This window comes from Myotis davidii, unplaced genomic scaffold (assembly GCF_000327345.1).
Source record: "Myotis davidii unplaced genomic scaffold, ASM32734v1 scaffold32, whole genome shotgun sequence".
NCBI classification, from domain to species: domain Eukaryota; kingdom Metazoa; phylum Chordata; class Mammalia; order Chiroptera; family Vespertilionidae; genus Myotis; species Myotis davidii.
In genome coordinates, this window is record NW_006286587.1 from 11,042,398 (window position 1) to 11,049,374 (window position 6,977).

The 6,977-nt window shown below is 39.8% G+C and overlaps 1 protein-coding gene and 1 long non-coding RNA gene across 2 annotated transcripts in view; both read left to right on the forward strand.

Annotated features, from left to right (window-relative positions):
• Positions 1-6,977, forward strand: part of MACROD2 (MACRO domain containing 2) — a 1,283,682-nt gene that overhangs the window by 402,156 nt on the left and 874,549 nt on the right. The gene's annotated exons all lie outside the window — the stretch shown is intronic.
• LOC107182182 overlaps positions 1,975-6,977 on the forward strand; it is a 20,148-nt gene continuing 15,145 nt past the window's right edge. The window contains exon 1 of the long non-coding RNA XR_001512906.1: positions 1,975-1,988. This is a non-coding gene — a long non-coding RNA (uncharacterized LOC107182182). The remainder of the gene's footprint in view (positions 1,989-6,977) is intronic.

A 6,977-nucleotide genomic window follows, 5' to 3' on the forward strand; every position in this document is an offset into this window, starting at 1 on the left:
CACCCACAGGGCCTGATTGTTTATGGGCCCATGTTGCCTTCTGGGGGTGCATCGCCTGCAGGACTGGACTTTTTATTTGCCCGCTAACAAACATGCTCTCATCACCTCTAATAGTAGCCTTCGTCTTGGATATGGGATTTAGACCATTAACTTTCTATGGCATATTTAAAAAGCAATTCCAACGAATAGATATTGGCCATTGAAATAACTTCTTTGTTAGTACAGAGATCCATTTAAAACTGCATTCTGGTTTTCATATCTGAACATGAATGTGCATGGTTTTGTGTAATTTTTTAAAGTCCTAAAAAAAGAGGCATCTATACTATTCCTTTCCTTCTTTATTCATAAAAAAATAAATAAAATTACTAGCAAAACACTGTTAATCTGAATGCAGAGTATTAGTAAAAGTAAGATGAATTGTCACCCCAAACAAGACATGCAATGCCCCCATTTAGTATATGGGTTTCTTTTAGTTGTGAGAGGCGGGAAACACAACTACATCTGCAAAGGGAAGGCATTTGTGCATAACTGAAAGACAGAGGTGCTGCTCTATGCAGGGACTCAAATGTTACATCCAGGTCACGGTTTTTCTTGCTAACTCAGCTTCCCTACATTGTCTTGGCTCCATTTGTACATGGCTGTTCCCTCAAGGTGGCAAGATAGCTACAGCAGCACTAGCCTTAATATCTCTCAGGTTCGAATCCTATTTCTGGAAGTTTGGGCAAAATCTCACGGTGCTCATTCCTGAAAATACCTCTGTGACAGGGGACTGAAGTGCCCTGAATGATTATATTCCTTCTCCCTCTTGAAAAGGGGATTGAATCCACCCTGTCTAAACATGAGGCCTAAGAGGAGGATAAGGGTAGTGAGTTTCCCAGTAGGAAATTGGCCTGCTGAAACCAAAATCATTGGGGAATCCTTGCCGAGGAGCCAGAGGACACATTTTCCCATGGCTCTGTTTCAGACCCTAACTGTTACAGGCAGGGATGTTTTCATGTGGGACCTCTAATAACATGTCAGGAAAAACACCCAGTATCACATGGTATTATCTTCTAAGATAACAGATTATTCAGGGAGCTTCTCAGTAGTTTACTTCTGACCTTCTAGCACCAGGAGCAGCCTCCACTCAAAGAAGGTAGAAAGGATTTGCCTACTACATGCCAGGTGCTTGATCCATATCATCTCATCACCTACTCACAAATATTTTACTACTAGTCCTGTTTTTCAAATGAGGAAACTGAACCTCAGGCAGGTTAAGGAAATGGTCTGAGTTCACATAGCAGAAGTGCTGTAGCTCACGTTTAAACCCAGATCTCTGTCAAACATTTGAATTTTGTGGCATTTACTTTAAGATGTAGACATAAATGATAATGTAAATTTTAACACTTTAAAATATCCTGAACAAGGAACGTATTTGTTTCTCTGTAAGCTTTCATTGTAATGAATGCCTAATATATGATGTAAGGGGACAAGATCAATGTGAAATGAATTGGCTGTACCATTCTGGGATGGTTTCAGGATAATCATGAGGGAGTACATACAATCTTCTCCTTTCTGGACACTTCATCACAGTCCAATCCAACCTTGAAACTACAAAAGACATTATGAATGGTGGAGTTGAGCAAGGCTTAACAGCTCCCCTTAGAGACCCCCTTCTAGACTAGAACAGCCTGGTAGTGGCAGCCATCACACCAGATTATGGTTCTTGAGTTTACATTGTTTGTGTGCCTTTTGGATTGTGCTGCCCTTGTGAGGAACCTCCTCCCCCTCCTCCTCCTCTTCTTCCTCCTCATTCTCCTCCTCCTCCTCCTTCTTCTTCTTTAATTAAAAAAATTATGTTTATTCTATTTTTTAATTTTTTTCTTTATTGATTAAGGTATTACATATGTGTCCTTATCCCCCCATTCCCCCCACCTCCCACTCATGCCCTCGACCCCTGGTATCTGTGTCCATTGGTTAGGCTTATATGCATGCATACAAGTGCTTTGGTTGATCTCTCCCCCTTACTCTCACCCTCCCCTACCTTCCCTCTGAGGTTAGACGCATTTGCATCTTCAGCACAGAGCAAACCCCAGATGCATATTAGGTGCTCAATAAATACTTATTAGATTAAATGTATTATTAGATCTATTGGCCATATCTATTTGGTATACCAATATTTATAAATATACTATGAAATGTATATGAAACACATTATGTTTTATAAAAATATACATTAACTATGTGATACATATATAAACATTGTATCACCTAATCCATGAATTATACATATGGAATATGTGATATTACACACTTATACACATTCTCTTATATACACCTAAACATAGAGATTGTTCTGATTCATAACATTTAAGTTTATTTGGATTCTGTTTTTAAACAAGTATTATACCATAAAATCTTTCCTGGGATTTGAATTCTCATATCAGCATTTTATGAAACCATAAAATACGATATGAACAGTTTACCTTCTGACCTCTACCTGTTGTAACCTTCTCCCAGCTTTATAACATTAAAACAAACACACATATGACATGAATTATATTTAAACTCCTGGACATTTATTTAGCAAGTCACAAAAAGATGTAGTTCTATTTTTCAAAAAGTAATTTAGTTCTAGAAAGCTGAGCTGACATATAACCAATTGCTAGTTAAAGAAAAAAAAAACCCTAGCATTTATTGTCAAAATCTTTTAATTTAGCTAAAAGTAGGTTTGCAAAGGAACATTATTGGGAATGCTTCAAGAGTTGTAAATCTTTAATTTCCATTTTCAAAACGTTGCAGTAATGCATAATTCTTTCTGATTCATGATTTCTTAAGCATGCAGCATATTCTTCTTGATTATGATTTTTACCATTTTTTTTTTTCAAACGAGAAGTGTGATTATGGCAATGAGACTAAATAGTATATACTTCAGGGTTACTGTCCATCTGACTTAATGCTTTCAGAGGCTGTTTTTTTTCTCTGACTGGTGACACTTTTACTCTCCTGAAAGAAATGATCGCTACTCTCTAGCCTATTTTTCCACATTCTCTTCTCCCTTTTCTGTTTCAATGAAACAACAAAATAAATTACCTAACTTTGATTTTTTTTATTTGCAAGATATTTTTATTTTTTAATGTGACAGGATGTGGGAGTTTTACTGTTTGTAATAGCAAAAGTGCGGCTGATGAGCAAACAGAATCTAATAGGTAATAAATAACTTGTTTAAAGTCATGGAACTAATGGTGTTCATGTTCAGCCTGCAGAATTTCACAAGCAGCAGTGAATTCAGCAGGCAAGCCCGTTGGACTCTTGAAAACAAACTTCTAAAGTCAGTGATATATGGGAAGGAAGTAGAGGGTGGTGGTTAAGAACACAGTCTTTGGATTCAACCATTCTTGGGATCGAATCCCTGTGTCCTCACTTCATAGCTATGTGATACTTGGACAAGTTACTTAATTTGCTGTTCTCACTTGTGACAGTCTGTGAATTGATGGTCATTAGTGAGCTTTTAGAATTTAGGTAAAGATTTGATGTGCTATTGCTTGGATCATACTAAGCAATGAATAAAGGATGGCTAATGCTCTTTGGTTGTTTGTTTTTCTTTTCTTATGCTTGGGCAAGCATTGATAGAGAAAGTAGAAATGCCTATATGGAATTTAATAATTTGGGGTGCACAGTGGTGGCTGTTACTTCTTATTGTTTTAATTTGTGCCAGTTACAAATGTTTCAGTACACCGTGCATTTCCTTCCTACAGGCCATATTGCCTGAAGTTCATCCAGGTTATTTGCTCTGTACCTAGTGAGAGCAGCCTTGATTTTTGCCTCCTTTTACTGCCAATTTCCTTCTAGATATTCCCGGAATCAACTTGTTTTCCATTTTTACTGCCATTTCTCTAGTTTAGAACATCATGCATCAATTTTTACCGGTTCCATCCAACTGACCTACTAGATGTCTTTTCTTTTAGTATTGTTCCCTTAAATCTATTACCTGCATTTGAACCAGAGCAGTGATAGTGAAGCACAATTCAAATGATGTAACCTCTAGGTAAAACCCTGTCACATCACCCAAGCTCCCTCAGCAAAGAATGTTAGTCCCGTGATTTGGCTCTTTCCTTTTTTGCCTTTTGCTCTGTATCCTTCAGATAGGCTATGTCAAGGAGGAATCTGAGGTCAGAGAGGTTAAATAACTAATTTAGGTTGCACAGCCAGTGAGCAACACCACCAGGACCCCATCCCAGACTTCCCTGCTCTCTGCATGGTGATTACACAAAAGCCTGCTTTTGCCTGTCAAGCTTTATTGGCTTGTAGCCATGCCCATTCGTTTCCATATTTCTGTGGCTATCCTCATGCTGCAGCAGCAAAGTTGAGTGATTTCTTAGAGACTATCTGGGCCTCAAAGTCTAAAATAGTTACTATCTGGTCCGATACAGAAAGAGTTTGTTGGCCCCTGACATAGATCATACTTGGATTTACAGGAGTAAACAAGGTTGATCCCAGGATGTGCACAGTGAGGAACTCTGATCTGAGTCTTTGCCACTTTAATGAAGGTGAAGGAAATGGTACCTTGAGAATTAGGAGAATCACTCAAGTCCTAAGCCCTGAATATATTAGGTAATTTTAATTACCTAGCTATCTATTGGGAAAATGACTTGACAGTATTCAGATTATTCAAGGGTTGCTGACACTGTTCAATGTGGAAGAAGTAGAAAGCTGAAGAGATAGCAGACCTCCTCTACCTGATTGTAACCAAGAAAGAACAGACGGTTGCAAAAAAAAAATAAAAAAATGGGGTAGTGATTTGTAAGGGATGGAAACTGTGAAATCAATGGCAAAATTCAAAATGCTAAGGTGGGGGATTAGGAAAAGCAGCTGAACAAAGAATATGAATTTTAAGAAAGTAAACAGCTACAAAATTCTCTGAGCCAGAAATGAGTGTATATTTGCATAAATATGTGTGCAATCAACTGCTGAATGAACTCTGAAAGCTTGCCATTGACCTACTTGGAGGGAAATATTGGAATACCCAATCATTCAGAAAAATTGACCACTTGTTGAAGTTAAATATGCCAAAATTCCAAAAGAACTAAGCACAAATCAGTCTCCTAAAGGCAAGCAAGCTGTGGTTCTTTGCCAGGCATTTTGCCTTTGGGAGCCTAGAGGGCAATGAGGCAACAAGCACAGGTTGTGATAATGCCTTTGCCAAGATCTGCAGTCAACGTGTTCAGAATGTGCCAGGAACATGATGATGGTTAAGCCTTAGACTTGGATATGCCTCTCCTTCCAAAGAGCTCAAAGTATGGAAAGTTACCAAATGACATTTTTGAGGCCTGAGAGAATGAGTGCAGTTTTCAACTGCTATCACCTAATTTAATTCCAGCGAATAATTTGGATGCCCTGAGCTTATCTTTCTGATGTCCCTATGCAGTGGTGTCCAAAGAAATGTGAGAAAATACTTCGGGTGATATGAATGAAGAAATGTTATAGAAAAATGGTTTCCCCCTTGGTTCCTTCATTCATAATTCAATGAACTTTCATCAAGGGCCGGCAGGGTATCCTGCACTGGACTTGGGGCACTAAGAGATGAATAAAGACTTGTATCTGGGAGAAGCTACCAAAAGAAATTATTGCCACGCAATTTGATGAATCCATTCTAATACTTAAGGCACCACCCAGGCCAGAAGCTAGATTGATGGTGGAGTGAAGATGAAGTGGGAAAGCAGGAAAGAGGTTTAGAAATAGGGCAAAAACATGAACTTTGTGTGACCAGACTCCATTGTACTCAAAATAAGGTTTTTGAATGGTAAGATATTTCCATGTATTTTGTAGATAACCGATAATAACAGTGACCCAGTCATGTTCTTTCCTTTCATGCATGATATGCACACAAGAAAATATGAGCATGTAACATGAGCCTGATTTCCCATCTGGGAGGGGCTTGTGTGTCTCTTAACTCATAGCAGAGACTTGCAGAAACCCTGCTGGGTGCTCACTAGCAGTTTTCATTTGGGATTGAGGGGCATGTACATTTACTAGCCCTGACAGAAGTGTTCACTGCTGGCACCAATACTCAAAATCCATTGGTTTTATGATTCGTGTTTATCATTACTCTAATAGAAACCACCATTTACTGAGCACTTGCTATGTACAGGGCACTGTGCTCAGAAGCTGCATCCATTGCTCATTTAATCATTATAATAATCCTATTAAGAGTCATTTTACCAGTTTTCAGAAGATAAAATGAGTCTTAGAGCATTAAACTAACTTCCCCAAAGTCATTTAAGTCAGCCACATTCCAGATAATTTTAACCTCTCTGGTGTGTTTTCTGCTATCTAATCTAATAAAGAGAAAATATGCAAATTGACCATCACACCATAACGGTCAAGATGGCTGTGCCCACAGCAGAGGCCGAGTTTCATAGTGAGCCTTAATGAGCAATCAGCAGGGACCTAAGGCTGTGCCCCTCCTTCATGCGGGGCTTGGCGGGGGACCTCAGGCTGTGCCCCTGCCTGGCAGGGCTTGAGGGGACCTGAGGGTACACCAGGGAACCTGAGGCTGCACCCCTGCCCAGCACTGGGCCAGGGGACCTGAGGCTGTGACCCCCACCCCCACCCCTGATCCAGCAGGGCTTGACAGGAGATCTGAGGCTGCACCCTCCCCCCCGCCCTGTGCCAGGCCAGGGGATCTGGGGCTGAAACCCCTGCCCAGAGGGGCTTGACACAGGTGGGGCCAGCTGGGTCTAGGTCTCGCACAATTTAGAGGCATTGCAGGTGTGCGGGGACTTGACTCTGGGTCCCACGGCATGCCCCAGACTTTGACAGGAGAAAGATTTTCATATACATTTTACTAATTTTCTTTCATCTCTGTCACTTCTATTATAGAGAAATGTATAGTGATATTAAAATATTTCTTCTAATTAATTTCCTTTCAGTGTGCATGAATCTGTGCATCAGGCCACTAGTGTAAAATAAATCAAACTTCACCTTTACCTTCCCCT